The following is a 14,205-nucleotide window of genomic DNA, read 5'->3' as shown; positions in this document are numbered from 1 at the left end:
ACTCTCAGCAGAGAGTCACAAGTTCATAGTTAGTTAAATAGGTAAGTATACAGAAGTAAGTAGAATAGTATAGTATCTGTTTTAGTATATTAATGTAATAGTATAGTTTTAATAAAGCTATCCTTCAGCCTTCTGATCTGGAGCCAGACATCATAATTTCTTCCCTGGATCTGGGGCTCACTGCATTTTTACTATAATTCTGTATTAAGGAGACATGAAAAACTGTTGGAAAATGCATCAGAACTATGTGCTCACAGGATGCTGGGTGCTTGCTCAAACTGAAAAGGAGGTTGCTTGAGGATTTCAGATGAACCATGACTGGGAAACTGAAGATTGGGTGTGTACTGACATTATCATTAAAAGGGACCTTTCCCAGAATGAGGTATTTGGGCTCCTGGAAAGTGTTAAGTTGTTGAGTTGTAAAGAAAATTCGATAATGCACAGGTTAGGTCTTAATGACAAAGTGTTAGGTTGAAAATGAGATCAGAAAACATATTTGCTTTCTTTGGTGTATATTTCCCCATATTACCTCTTTTTCTTCAAGCTGCGATTTCTTAGAAACTCCTCCATTTAGGAGATGCTTAGAGCAGGAATTATAGAATCACAGAATTGTAGTCCTTTTCACAAATCCTCTTCTGTGCTCAGGCAACAAATGACGCTGGACTATTGAAATTGTTCAGCATTGTTCAAATTGTTAAAATACAGTCATACTTGGGGTCGCTGTTTTCTTTCTTTGAGGAAGACATAAACTCAGGTCCTCTTATAGATGACTCCTTGGGAAACAGATAAGAAAATTGTAGCTCAAACTCTCCTAGCTTTTTTCAAGAATTAATAAATCACTGTATTTCTCAATATTCTGAGAAACTTCCTGTCTCACAGAAAATCTTGGGATAGAGTATAAACACAAAGATAGGTGTGAAAGGATTTCAGGAAAGGGCAGTTTGGTTAACAATGCATGTACCATTTTAAATCTACCTTATGTTAATTACCTTAGTCAAAGTACCTGTGTGCATATCAAAGATTGGTGACCAAATGAGTCTGCCTAATAGAGGCTTAGATTTTTGATAGATTCCCCATCATATAGGAGTTTTTTTAATACTGTCATAGTTAATGCAAAATACTTTTAGATTTAAAGAAAGAAAAAGGAAATACTGCTCCTATAGGAAACTGATGATACTCTTGGTTCCAATTTCATTAAAATAGTAGGGGTTTTTTTTCCTTATGGATAGATACAGTATCTCAGCTGCATTATCTTGATATTTTTCATCTGTGTTTTTCATTTTATTGAAATGAAGCTGCAACTTCCTAAAGGTAAGTGCTGAGAAACTAATGGGCTTGATAGAATCCAGTTCAAGTGCTGAGTAACTAATGGGCCTAAATCTGGTTCAATATTTCAATGCAATTGTTATTGGGTGTAGTAGATAGGGACAGGTGAATGGAAGATTTCGGGATGTGACGGAAAGCAAGACCCTTCCCCTTCATCCTGTAATATGTGATCTATTACCTCCAAGACATGCAACCTCACCTAACCCAGTAGTTTTCCACTCCATACTAACCCTAGAAGACCCTACCTCCTTCCTTTGACGTAGCAAAGTCCCCCTTGAGTATTTAACCCCATGAGATAAGATAATAAACACCATTTGACCGTCCACCACATTGGTGTCTGTGCATGTCTGTGGCCCGAGTGGCCTGGGCGAGGCTGGGCTGCCGTGCTGTTCCTCGAAACCAGGTCGCCTTGCCTTCCCCTGAAGGCAACAATTGGGCAAGTTGGTTGAAAATTTTTTTGTAAGAAAATTAGAATCATATCACTTTAAATTTTTCAATGTGAGAATGGAAATAAGTAATCAAACCATCTGTATGTATTGGAAACCTCTTTCCAAACCTCCCAGTAGAAATTTTGTTGTCTATTCAGACTTTGATACTGCTGATTTTTCAGATTGTACATCTTTGCAGTTGAAGGTACTTCTCCTGAACCCAAAACGTCACCAAAGGAATTTCTTGACTTTTGTTACTTAATTATGTTGAAATTAATATAGAGAAGCTGGATATTGCATGAATGATATTAGCAGAGTAGGATGCTATTAGGGAAGATTCTCAGTGCTATTTATCCTGATCCAAGCCATCTGGAGGCATCTGAATGTGTCATTGGAATAATTAAGAAATATCAAAACCAAAGTGGTTTTAAATAAATTTTAATGACAAAACTAATTAGGGGACCATTCCCATAACACACAACAGTCTTTGTGTGTTTCTAATGTGTCACAAGTGACAACTTTTCCAGGATAAATGGCATCTCTGAGCAGTATCTTTCTGGAATTTTATTTTTAATTCTAGAAAATGTGGGGGTCTTTTGTGATTAGTGTATGAAGTGCCTGACAGATTTGCTTTCAACACTAGCTCTTTGATATTTTTTAAATTCAAGTTCTCTTACACTGGAGGATGGAGTGGTCTCAATATTTCGTTAATTATTTTTGACATTTAGTAAATATAAGCTGAAAAAGCATACAAACATAGAATAGTTTTGATTAGAAGGGATGTTTAAAGGTCGTCTACTCCAATACCCCTACAATGAGGAGTAAAATCTTCAACCAGATCCAGTGTCTCAGAATGCTGTTTAACTTGACCTGGAACACTTCCAGGGAGGACAATGTTCCATCATCTCTCTGGGCAACCTGGTCCAATGTCTCACTACTCTCACTGTAAAAAACTTATTTCTGTATCTTATCTAAATCAAACCTCTTTAGTTAAAAACCCTCACCCCTTTTATCACAACATATTCTGCTAAAAAATTGCTCTCCTTTTTTTTATAGGCACAGTTCATCTACAGAAAATACATTCTAAGGTCTCACAGAAGTCTTCTCTTCCCCAGGCTGAACATCCCCAGTTCCCTCAGCTTGTCCTCATAGGAGAGGTGCTCTGAACCTCTGAGTATCTTCATGGCCCTTCTCTGTATCACTCCAACAGGTCCACATCTTTTCTTTCCTTTTCAAACTCATCTGCCTTTTCAGTGGGAACTATATGATCCTTTCTAGCATGTGTTCCTTTGCATGCAGCCAATGATACCTCTATTATGGGTTCTTCTGTACCATTCCAAGAATGCAGTATGGGTGCAGTATGATTTCACTGGTCAGCAGTAACCAGTAAGTGATAAATAACAAAGCTGATGTTTTCTTCAGGAGGAAATTATTATGCATAATGAAAGCTGAGTGGTTAACTTTCATTAGCTGTGGACATACATATAAGTTTTGATGCTGGTTTAATACTTAAACATAACTGGTGCCTGTTAGATTAAAATAATAATACATTTTGTGTGTTTCCTTCTCCCTATGCTTATTCTTTGCACAGAAAAACCTCTATTGTAATGATTAGTTTTGCCTAGTACTTTAAAATATTGTAGCTGAGCTAGGAATCATTTTGTTTTTCTTGGATGTGAGATCAAAGAGTATTTTATATGGAAAAACCTATCTGTACATCTGATAGCAATTCTTAGCGCAGAGCATTATGCCATCTATCTGACTGGAACAACCTTTATTGTCTACTCATAACAAAATATCCTGAAGGACAGTTCTCTCAGAAAGACTATATGTGATCATTATGTCTTAGGGATTATTAAAAACCTCTGTATTTGATGGAAATTTTACATGTTTCTGCAAGTAGTGTAGCTAGGGCCTCACTAGAGAAATTGTTGTACTGACTGTGCCTCAGCATAAGCATTGCCACAGGAAATAGCAACCTAATATAAGGCAGCAGTGTCATGCTTAAGACAGGTTATCAGGCACATTACTTTTTATGCTGTTTGAGCTTCTTTGTATTAACATGTTGAAAGAACAAACCTATGAGTACTTAAATCTATTGCCATCTTGTGTATTTGTTTCTTTACCAAAAGCTATTAATACTGGAACATTACAATAAAGAAAAGCAGAACTGCCCAGATCTGCTCTATTTAAGCAAGAAATTCAAACTCCTATACTATTAGGCAATTACCTCAAACATGTTTTTTCTCCAATGATTTTCCTCCAGGAATACATGCCCTGTACCTGTAAAGTATATGTAACCTGAGTCTATTGCAGAACACACTAAATTGAAAGATAAATGCATGTGAGCAGATTATGCAATATGTGAAAATCTATTTTATGCATTTGTTTATGACTTACTAATTATTTATTATAGCCGATCTTACACAGATTTTACAGAGAATACATGTGCTCCTCCTGTAGCTTGAAATCTGAATGTGGCTGGAAAGAAACACTTAAGAACCACCTACTCATCTGTCACTCTAATGATTAACTGCTTAAATATACAGTTTTTGACATTCTCTTACAATTTCAAAGAACTATTTAGAAATGTGTCATTGATATAAAGTTCGATCACCTTAAAATTAGTCAGTTACCATCAAATTCAGTTTGTGTTAATGTTCAGTGATAATTTGTATTTCAGGAAAGTATGACTGTAATTAATACTTTTACATTTATTTAATAATTATCAACCTTTAAAACAAGTGGATTTTTGAAATGTTATCTTTTATTCTTGCTTCTCAGGTCTACCTATGAAACATATTTCTCCTTTTAAGTCACAAGAGAAGCACACCATATATCTATGCAAACAATACACTATCCCTGAGGAGAGTTGAAATTTAAAAAGTACTTGTCCAAAAAGACTTTATGTCCTGGAAAGAAGAAATTAAAACAATTTTTTCAACAGAAACTGAACTTCTGGTTTATTGTTTGTTTGTTTGATATATGAGACAACTAGGGCATAATAATTTGCATTGCTGTTCTGTAAGCTCATCAAATTTAATATTTGAAGTCTGGGAGACTTATGTGCTCATCAGAGAAGGCTAATATAAAATATAAAAACTCTTGCTTACCACCTACCATGATTTTTTCTTCAAATGACATTGCAATATCTCTGCTTTTATGAAATATGGATAATCTAGCACAGACATATAGAAAATTAAATTTTCAAAGTTAAGCTATTTATACAGATAACTCCTCCAAAATGCAATATTAGAAAGAACAGAAACCCCTTCCTTAAACTGAATATCACAATAATAAGTTCTTAAATGGTGTGCAGTGCCTTCTGTTGTTACTGACATTTGGGTAAAGTAAATCCAAATTATATTCAGATGCTGAAAAGTATGATGATAGTGATATGAGAAATGAAGAAACTATTCTCAATTTACAAAGAATAATATTAAGATGTCTACATGAAGAAAACTAATGTTTTGTTGGATTTTTCAACCTGTAGAGGTTCCAGGGATAAGCCCATACAGAACCGCACATGCTCAAAAAGGGTATGAGTTGAATGAGGCTACATCAAAGTGCAGAGATATTAGATAACAGAGAATCACAGAATCACTAGGCTGGGACACCTTCAAGATCATCAAGTCCAACCCATGCCGACACCTCAACTAAACCATGGCACCGAGTGCCACATCCAGGGATGTGACTCTACCACCTCCCCAGGCAGACCTTCCAGTACTTTATCACTCTTTCTGTAAAATCTTTTGTCTAATATCCAGCCTTCATTTCCCTTGATGCAGCTTGGACTCTGTCCTCTGGTTCCGTCAGTGCTGCCTGGAGAAAGAGACCAACCGCCACCTGACTACAGCCACCGTTCAGGGAGTTGTAGAGAGTGATAGGGTCACTCACGGCATTTAAAATTTAATTTTACAGCATTTAAAATTTAATTTTTCTGTGAGGTTAGATGGGTGCCAGGTAAGATCTAGGATCAGTTTACTTCCTCCATATTTGATTTCTGGACACTATGACACTATAGAAGCCTGAATGGAAAAATTGCTATTTTAATGACACAAACATTTTGTGAAAAATTAAAAAAAAAAACAAACAAAAAACCCCAAACAAGCAACAGAGGTAAAAGATGTACTGTATAATTTATAGATGTACTTAAAAAATTAATTTTATTTAAAAAATGCATGTAAATATCTACTCCTCAGACATATCTTTGTTGACACAGCAAACATTATGTTATTTCATTTAAAGGTAGACATTGCCTCAGAGAACTATCAGATCAGCTATACTGGTGAGCAAGTAGCCATAATTCAGTCTTTATAAACATGATGCTACTTATGAAGTATTCGGTCTGGATAAGTTGTGGCAAAATGAGAATGCATTTAAGCAGAAAACAAAAGCTTTTTCTCATTTATTTTGTTGCTATTAATGGAAAAAAAGCAACTACCCTTTAAATTTACTGAGAAAGAAAAGAAACTAAGAAACTCGCATAGGTGGTCTTGAGAATTCTATGGAGAAGATATATACTACCATAAAAAATATTAATTTATCCCTCACAAAAAATACAAATGATCACTGTTATCTTTTATTCTTCAAATTATGAGTTCTTTACAGCAATGTCTGCATATAGTTCATGAGAGGGATTATTGTCCCACTAGTTTCTAAGGATTTATTTTGGCTACTATGCCTTTGATTGGATAAATCTCAAAAACAAGAGCTATATTCTGTAATAGAAAAATAACCTAGTTTTTCACCAAATCAATGTGTCCTTAATCAATTTTTTCACAAACATTCTTCCAATCACAATAGTAGGGTTTCTTCTGTAGGCAAAAATGAGCTCATTAAAAATACTTATAAATGTCTTGCCTACCTACACCTGTTATAAACCCCCCAAATGAGTTAATTTTGAACGGTTCAAATGCAGATATCCTGAGAGTGGGATATATGCTATTCTTATTTTGGTTAAATAAAACTTCTACTGATGAATGATCATCATTCATTGTAGTGGTCCTAGCTACTCCTCAGCTTTCTGCTAGGTTTTTTTTTTTTTTGTTTGTTTTTTTTTTTTTTTTTTGTTTTGTTTTTTGTTTTTTTTTACTACTACTTTGTTTTTTGTCATAGCAGCTTATATGGCACTGTGTTTTTAGGTTTTTGACCAAGACAATGCTGCAACCACTAATGTTCTAGCTTTGGCTGACCAGTATTTGCACAGCACTGAGGCACTTTGTTTCCCCTGTCCCAGTGGAGGTAGTGAGGGAAGTGACCAAGTGACTCCATGGTGTTTATCTGCCCACCACTGTTGAACTACAACACCAGTGTTTTCACCAGAAACCTTTTCTCATTCTGGATGAACAACCTGCATTCTATTTCTGGTGACATTATTGTCTAGAATAAGTGTTCTCAGATAAACATAGGGTGCTGCTGATCAGGTCTTCTGGAGACAAGTCAGATTCAGTGCACTTGGACTATATTGGAGTAGTACTCTGTGTGTGTGTACATCCACCTATGTCTTCAACAAGACCTGGCTTATAGGCATTATGGTTTGCCAATGACAGGACAGCCTTCAAGCAAAATTTTGCCTAGAAGAGTAAACTTTAAAGCACATATTCTCATCTGCCAGAGCACCCTCCTTCTTGTGCTAAAGTAGCAATGACAGTTTCTCTTAGTGATTTTAGTTTTTATAATCTTATTCATATATTTTCCTTTGGGAAAAGCATGGTCACACTGGTCCTATGAGACAAAATACTCTCAGTGGATCTTTTAAACCAGGCTCTAATGGAAGTATGACTCATAAAGTATCATCACCATCAGAGATTTCTACAGTACATGTTTTCTGGGGAAATGAAAAAAAAAAACAAAACAAAACAAAAAAAAAACTGAGAGGAAGGCAATATCATCCTACCAAAACTAGGCAAAATGGAACAAAAAATTTACTAAGAAAAAGTTGGAAGAACCTGTGAAACTCACAAGGAAATCATTCCCACCTAAATAGTCTGGAGAGCATTTGGGACAATACTGTGACAATTATCTAATTAAGATCAAACAGAAAAGCATTCCATAACTTACCATCATGTAACAATAGTTTCTCTTGTAAAAGGTTTGAGAAACATAATTCTTTAGGATATATTCCCAGAGATTCAGAGTTGCCTGGGAAACTAGCTGCCATGTGTGGTTCTTCCCTTTTCTGTGCAAATGTTGAGTCACATGGATTTTCCACGTGTCAGGTTTTAATGCTGACTTTTTTAAAAGCAGAATGTATCTGTTCAGCAGCACTGGTTGATATGGACCTTTACAGTCAGCTTTGCATCTGTGGGACTTGCTCTCTTTCAGTTTTTATTTGATGCTGGTCACATAAATATTCAGAATTAAATCTTACAGAAATGGTTAGGACTACAGACTACAGATTTTTTCATTAGTGTTTTGATGATTGCTTTCTAGTCTCAATTGATTTGTTTTGTTATCTGTGATAGCTGTACCAATACCTCATAAAAATCTGTGCAAGCACTGACTGCTAAAATGCTAAAAACCCACAAATTCAAGAAGATGCTGCTTGATATTGACATGCAAAAATAATATATTTTCAGACTTTTTTGGCCTATTGGCCTTTGAAAGCTGAACACTGAATTTCATTTTGTGTGTTAGCTATATTTGAACATAAATGTTACTTCATCACAGAAAAAGCCAGCTTAAAGTTTCTACACATTTCTTTTAATTGATTTGCAGACAAGTCAGGCAGGTCCTGTGAAAATTTCTCCTTTTTGACTGTTAGAGAATCACAGAATAGGTCAGGTTTGAAGGGAGTATAGTGGGTCATCCTGGAACACATTGCAGAGGGCTGTGTCCAGATGGTTCTTGAATCTCTCCAATGAGGGAGACTACATCATCTCTGGACTAGCTGTTCCTGTGCTCAGTCATTTGCACAGTAAAGAAGTTCTTCCTCATATTCAGACGGAACTTTCTGTGCATCCATTTCTGCCTCTTGTCCTATCGCTTGGCACCACTGAAAAGAGTCTGGATCCATCCTCCCTTCAGAGTCTGATAGATATTGGTGAGGTCCCCTCTCAGGCATCTCTTCTCAAAGCTGAGCAGGCCCAGTTCACAGTTCTGCCTTTTCATGTAAAAATGCTCCAGTCTCTCAACCATCTTTGTTGCCCTCCACTTGATTTGCCCTGGGAACTTCATGTCTCTCTTGTTCTGAGGAGCCTAGAACTGGACACAGCACTCCAGATGGGACCTCACCAGGGCTGAGTAGAAGCACAGGATCACCTCCCTTGACCTGCAGGCAGTGCCTTTGGCCTTCTTGGCTACAAGGACCCACTGCTGGCCCATGGACAGCTTGCTGTCCACCAGGACCCCCGGGTCCTTCTCTGCAGAGCTGCTCTCCAGCAGGCTGGCCCCCAGCCTGTGCTGGTGCCTGGGGTTATTCCTCCCCAGCTGCAGGACCCTGCACTTGCCCTTGTTAAATTTCAGAAATTCTTCTCTGCCCATCTCTTCAGCCTGCTGAGGCCCTTCTGAAGGGCTGCACAGCACTCTGGGGTATCAGCTGCTCCTCCCAGCTCTGTGTCACCAGTGAACTCACTGAGGAGGCATCTGCCCCTTCATTTGTTTTGAGTCATTGATGGAGAAGTTAATCCTCTGCCCAGTACTGAACCTTGGGGTACCCCACTAGTCACAGGCCTCCAATAAGACCGTGTGCTACTGATTACAACCTCCTGGGACCTTCCATCCAGCCAGTTCTCAATTCACCTCTCTGTCCACACATTTAGTCTACACTTCCTGACTTTGCCTGCAAGAATGTTGTGAGAGACAGTGTTGAAAGCCTTGCTGAAATTGAGGTAGACAATATCCACTGCCCTCCCCTCATCTATCCAGGTAGTTGTTTCACTGTAAAAAGCAATCACATTGGTCAAGCATGACTTACCTTTAGTGAATCCATGCTGACTACTGTTGATCACCTTTTTGTCATCCATGTGAATAAAGATGGCCTTTAGCATGAGGCACTCCATCCCACTTACAGGCACTGAGGTGAGGATGATGGGTCAGTAGTTCCCTGGGTCCTCCTTCCTGACCTTATTGAAGGCGAAGATGACATTTACTTTCTTCCAGTTCTCAGGCACCTCTCCTGATCATCACAACCTTTCAAAGATGACTGTGAGCAGCCTATCTGTGGTGTCTGCCAGGTGTCTCTCAGCACTTGTGGATGCATCTTGTCAGGGCCCCTTGGACTTTTGGATGTCAAGCTTGCCTGTGTATTTTCTAACCCAATCCTCCTTGATCAAGGGAAACTTCTTTCCTTTGGTTCTGGATAGCCTGCATGAAACAAGAGAGCAGTAACTTGCCTACTGATTGGCTATTCACTGGCTCAAGAGAAGGTTTTGTGCATGTACCTCATGCCAGTACAATAGCTTTCAACAAACACCAGGAACATCTTGCATAGTGACCTAGGCATCAAATGCTGTGTAAGATTTTTTGTGTTGGAGCAGACATCTACACAGCAATAGCACATATCTGGTGAGGTTTTGGTATTCTAAATTTGTTCTTGGAATCCAAGTGGGATACTGCAAGGTATCTAACGATTTATGTCTATGCTTAGATATCTGAATCATCCTTTAGATATTTAAGCTTGTAAACAAATTTTAATGATATACAACTGGATATGCTACACTTAAAGCTTAGAAATAAGTGAAAAAATAAGCAAAATCTTTGCATACTAGCTGTCTCTTCCAAATCCTTGGGTACCAGGTTGTAAATGGAGATGAAATTTCAGAAATGGACTGTAACCTTCTGAAAAGAATGCTTTACAGGTAAAAGAGGTATTTAGCTACAGTGGCATTAACATTCTAGTACAAATGCAGTGCACTATCAATGTTATTGCACTCTATTTGTGAGCAATGAAATGAGTGGCAATGCTGATACCTTGTGCTATATCCCTGAAGTTTTAAGACATGTCAGCAACGCACTTTGCTTTCTTACTCAGTTCAGGTTCACTGGGTCTGAAATATATGCTGAAATACCTGGTTCACTTGCCTAAATATAATTTCCAAATGTATTAAAAATCTAGTTTTGGTTTAAGATCTTTGTCATGATTGTGAACACTTGTAGAAATAGAACTTCACTCTTGGCTAGCTATTGTTAGCTACAGACACCAAGAACAGCTTTCCTGAGGCTGTCACTTAGATGCCTGATATACATAAACAGACTTTTCAAGCCAGATGAACAAGTTCTTGGCAGACAGAAAATCTTTTGATTTCATTGTTTCTTTCAGGTGATCTGTGGTGTTTACATGACTCTAGGCAGTATATCTAACTTTGAATTCTCTAACCAAAATAACAATTAGCTAGAGTATTACAGAAATGTTTTTTAAGGTATTTTTTGGTTTGGCTTCTTTTTTTTTTTAACTTAACAAGACTTACACTTTCTTATGAGTTCTTCAACATCTATTTTAAGCCAGAATGACTCATACTCTGGAGTTCCCATTTTCTCACCCAGAGAATCTGAGTCTCAGTTCAGAATCAACACTTCCAGATTGCTGCAGATAGGTGAGATGAGTTCAGCCTGTCTTAATTGAACACATGCAGCCAAGTGGAGCTATGAAACTATACAACAATGAGATCTTACAAAGATGTCTGATGTTTCTTACCAAATGCTATTACAATCAGGTATATAAAATATATCTAAAGTCTGTCAGTGCTTGCTTTTGATTTGAGAAACAAAAGCCTGTGGTATTGTTATGCTAACAGCTTCAAGCTGTGTCTAATCTTGCCCCCCTCTAAATTATCTCTTATGGCTCCATATTAGAAGCATGTGTGAACACATACCTATAAATGGATGGCAGGTCAAGAACACATATGATGCTGTCCTCTAGCTTCCGCATATTTCCAACTCAGAGGATTTTCTGAGTCTGAAGCTGTATGTTTCCCTACTAACATTTACTGGACCTCCCATGAAAATATTTGTCCAGTATACTCTGAACATATATAAACCTTCTTCCTCCAAAATTCCACCGGTAAACCATCCCAGAGGTCTGTCTCCCCCAGCCAGGGTGAAACATCTCTTGCTTATTCTGAGACTGACCTCTGTTAACTTCATGTTGTGGTCCTATTTTTTGTACAAGAAGAAATGGTGAGCAGTAAATCCCTACTTACAGTGTCTACATGAGGCATAATTTTTATCTTTTCATTCAAAATAATTTCTTAGTCCTTCTAATAAAATTATTCCATGTTATGGGTGCTTCTGTGAACCTTTGCCAACTTTTCTGTGTCATTTTTGGGGAGATGAAAACCATGCACATTAACACTGAGTGTGCATGAACTGTGATTTTGTACAGTGGCATAATGATGTTCTTTTTTATTTCTTTATTCATTTCCTTCTAAAGTCAAATATAAGATTCATTTTTCCACTCCTAGCAAGCACCGAGCTTATATTTTCATCTCACAAACACAAAGGCTTACTCCAATGGCAGCAGACAGCACAGACCCTATACTTTTATTTCTGAAGCTAGGTTTGCTTTACCCTACATACAAGAAGAACAAACTCTTTTTCAAAATTTCATCTGCTATTTTACCAGTCAATCTTTTTTTCAGAACAGGCTGCATTTCTTCACAGTCAGCCCTCATACTTACTGCCTTGTGCAAAGTTCCTACTAGTGAGGGATGCCTCTTCTTGAATTAAGGTGCAAATGAGACCACATGCCAAATCAATAGTACAAAATTTATTTAACAGTAAATGTGAGGTAGAGAGATAGAAAGAAGAGAAGGAGGGTCAGAGAGAGAGAGTTTGATCAAGCAGAAGACAGTCACCACCCTTGGGTTCAGCAATATCTCACTGGTCTTTCTTCACCCTAGGCTTCTTGGTAGTGGCTGTTAAAATTTCCGAGGTAGTTTAAAACTTTTCAAAACACATTCTTGTAAACAAAGGAATTAATGCTCATTGCCTTATTCTATTGGTTAAATGATTACCTCACTTCTATTTCTAATTAGTTCCATGTTCAGTCTTTCTCTTCTTTTGAGTCAGTGGATTCCTTGAGTAGGTGGGCTGTGATCTTCCCCCTGCCAGAATTACCCTTTACTCAGTCTTACCTGATTTCAGCACAGTTGCTGTGTTGGCTTTCCTCATCCATTATCAGTTATACATTCTTCTCCCCAGCTTTGTTTACCTCCCTTCTTGGTCTGAGGTAACATCTGGACAAGAGTACCATCTTTATTTTACCTCAAGCTCCCCCTGTGGTGCCTTAACTTATAGTCCAAGTTCCAGGTATCCACAGAAGCTTATTCAGGGGAGGGGCTTTGGTGGTGTCATGGTTTGATGCTGGCAAATGCCAGCACCCCATGAAAATGTACCTTCCCAAATGAATGCTGTGAGATGCAATCTGGAACACAGCAGAGCAGGCCCAAGCTTAATAGCAAAAGAAAAAAACTTTATTAAACTACTACTGTGATAGAAGGAAAGGAAAAAAAAAGGAAAAAAATATACACTAAATCCAAAATGAAAACCTTCCAAAAATTTCTCCTCCCCCCACCCAACTCCAAACAAGCCACAGGGAGACACAACTTTGAAAGGAAATGGGAATTAGCAAACATTTGGAGAAGTATTGTTTTGATCATGTTTTATAAGTAACTCATCTACCAGTAAAGCATTTTCTTTGAGTTTATTTTCAATAGGACAGGCTACTCAGTCTTAGAACATTCTGATGTCTTTGACAAGAGAGAGGAAACCATTTTTGTGTAGTCAAGAATAAAAAGTTTAAAAAAGTAAAGAAACAGAATGAATTTTACTGACCATTAAAAGAAACAATGCTTATCTTCTAAACTCAACACAAAATGTTTTTTAGTATCACCCTTCTTCAACTGTGCATTGTCTTTGGGAAGATACTACTGTCAATTCACATTCAGAGCACACATCTTGTGTGTGCAAGATATACTCCTATGATGAATTATGAATCCATCTCTTTCTTTCAGGGCTTATTTCTTGAATACTTTTTTTTTTTGCTTTTAAATATTTATCGTAAATGGACTTGCAGAAAAGTATAGTAATGTCACATATAATCTACTTTTTGTATGCTGGGGAAGCCCTAGAATGCAAATCATCTTTCCTCTTGCATCCTTTCTGTTTGCCTTTGGAGTGCCTTAGAGCTGAGTGACAAATTTTCTCAGACTCCCAATAATTTTGAGTCAACACGGTGTGCTCTTTTACATCCCTGTCATTTCATGGGGTTGCTAAATAATGTATTGGCATAAGCTAGCAGCTTTGGGTATAAGAATGCTAGGACCAGTGTCAGAATTAGCTCTGGTCTGTAATCAAATAATGTCTTCCCAGCTGGGAAGTTATAGCTGTCCCCTTCAAGTATTTTCTTTAAGAACTTCCCTACTCTCCTTAAGTTAATCTTTTCCCTCCTGCTTGGTTTAAACCTTGTTGGGAGCTAAGCACCACACAACCACTCAGTCTCTGCCCCAGC

General features: G+C 37.6%; 1 long non-coding RNA gene across 1 annotated transcript in view; it reads right to left on the bottom strand.

The window, feature by feature from the left end:
- The window catches only part of LOC146767565 (uncharacterized), a 42,933-nt gene extending 29,963 nt beyond the window's left edge, over positions 1 to 12,970 (bottom strand). The window contains exon 1 of the long non-coding RNA XR_014955093.1: positions 9,673 to 12,970. This is a non-coding gene — a long non-coding RNA (uncharacterized LOC146767565). The remainder of the gene's footprint in view (positions 1 to 9,672) is intronic.
- Positions 12,971 to 14,205: the final 1,235 nt, after the last annotated feature.

The sequence above is a fragment of the Lonchura striata genome, chromosome 4 (assembly GCF_050655825.1).
Source record: "Lonchura striata isolate lonStrDom1 chromosome 4, ASM5065582v1, whole genome shotgun sequence".
NCBI classification, from domain to species: Eukaryota; Metazoa; Chordata; class Aves; order Passeriformes; family Estrildidae; genus Lonchura; species Lonchura striata.
This window is presented reverse-complemented; position numbering and strand designations above follow the sequence as displayed.